Here is a 2,410-nt window from a genome sequence, read left to right on the forward strand (position 1 = left end):
CATATGCACCAGGATCCAAGCAAATGCCATGCGCCCCGTAGTCATGAAAGAGGCATAATATGTGAGATAGTCTCCAAGAGCATTCCCAATCCTCCTGAAGATGTCCTCTGTCCATAAATGGAAAGGGAGACCCGAGAGACGAACCCAAATAGGTCCAACGTCCACTCGTTCTTGCAATGGGTCGAATAACGGAGTCCATCGCTAGAGCAGGACAGGGGCTTGATCGATATGCCAGACTATCGATAGGACCCAGTTGGTGTGTGCCAAGCAATTGAAACACATCGCAAACCAGCCTTTTACAAAATTCTGTACTCTAGGGGGGTCGCTGAGATGTTGTCCCCAGACCTCCATGGTCCATTTTTGTAGGCGCTCCACGCTATATTGCGTACCTCGGACCTGACCCACCAGAACATGCTCCGATGACTCCATTGAGTCTAGTAATGGGGTGTCCTCTGAGAAATTCAAGAAGACTTCACACTGCTTGAGCTTGAAGCTTCGCTTCCTCTTAGCCCCTTGACTAAGCCCGGAGGTCCCTGCAGCCGGTAATACCGAAGTCTGTTATGCCAGAGTAGATGGTACCCTAGTAGGGTCAGTCAAAGTGGATGCAAAAAACCCCAGAAAGGTACCAATGCCTGTGAAATTGCCTTGTATGGGGGCCGCCGGGGTAAGGAAAGAGGAATAGGTGGTAGTCAGAGAGGTTGGGGTCGAATGAGGATCAGGCAAGGGTTTGATGGAACCAGATGAGGAGGGGAGCGAAGTTGTGGCCGCACCAGGAGGTATGCTAACAGGGGCAGCCTGAAGCCCAGTATAAGCCAAGGTACGAGGGGGAAATGGCTGAGAGACGAGCTCCGGGTCAATAGGGGTGTCTACGGGCAGCGAGATAGACTTAAACCGAGGGCTGGAAATGGGAGGGAGTGCACCGATTTCCTCGGTGAGCTCGTTATCAAATGAAAAGAAACCTTCGAGGGTGGTCCTGGCTTCCATCCAAATGGGCTCTCCTTCCGACGGGTCAGCGGAATAGTCTAGGTTATCCTCCATAACTGTCACGGACTTTTACTGACAGTTTCCTGCGGAAACAGAAGGATGATCGGAGAAGAGATGAAACAATGAAGGGAAAAAATCATCCAGTGTAATGCTCCACCGTAAACAACTGAGGGTAAGTAACAACCCGGGGAGGGTAAAAATAGGGTAAGTGGTAGGAAGGCGGTCAATCGGTAGCAGTGGAGGTTAGGTAGATAGTTACGGGGGAAAGCAAAGAGAGAGGTCGGCCAGTCCATTAAACCGCGGCAAAAACTAGTTCAGAAACCCTAGCTCCATCGCCATTTTCCGTGACAAATTGATGTTTTATTTCTTCATTCTTTATTTCAAAGTTATTCTATATATATATATATATATATATATATATATATATATATATATATATATATATATATATATATATGTATATGAAGATTTAAAATTTCTAAATAAAATATTCATATAAATAGTTATCCATTGTAAATTAGGTACTGACACATTCTTAACATAATATATTCATATCACCATATATTATTTATTAATATTGTGCAACTAATAAAAAGTTAAATAAATGTATATAATATATTATATATTATGTTAATAATAAGTAGATATAATATTATTATATTTATGTTATATACATTAATGTATATAATGTTGTTAAAAATATTCATTTTAAATTCAATTAATAAGCATATATAAATTCAATATTTATAATACTTTTTTTTCAAAGTTATTGCCTCGAGAGATGCCCTCTACAACCCAATATGGTGGTAGATCTCACTTAAAAACGTAAACATGTAAACTTAAACGTAATGTTTAACATTTAACATTTTTAATCTAATGTCCAGCCTATTTAAAAATTAATCTGATTATTATTATGTATGAACACAATATAAATTTAAAATATAAAGAGGTTTACGAACACTCAATAAAGAGGTATGGTAAATAAATAAAAATATAAATAAACAAGAGGTATGATAAATACATCATTTTTTCATTTATTTATTCCAGAGGTATGCTAAATAAATAAAATATAAATAAACTAGAGGTATGATAAATAAATAAAACCTATTTTTATATCTACTCCATAAACCTCTTTATATTTACAAAAAATCAAAAAGGAGGTTTTATTTAGGTGAAGCCTATGGGCCAAATACCATGGGAAAAATAATTATTAATACCTTGAGCCAAATACCATATTTATAAAAGAGACATGGTAAATAAATAAATATAAAAGAGGTATAAAGAGGTATGGTAAATAAATAAAAATATATCAAATAGGATTAGAAATCAACATCTAATTATATACCAAACCTATAGGCCAAATACCATGGTAAATAAAAGAGATATGATAAATAAATAAAAATATAAATAAAAATATAAATAAACC

The sequence above is a fragment of the Pinus tabuliformis genome, chromosome J, assembly GCF_031772625.1.
Source record: "Pinus tabuliformis cultivar Carrire ecotype Pingquan chromosome J, CPIR1, whole genome shotgun sequence".
NCBI classification, from domain to species: Eukaryota; Viridiplantae; Streptophyta; class Pinopsida; order Pinales; family Pinaceae; genus Pinus; species Pinus tabuliformis.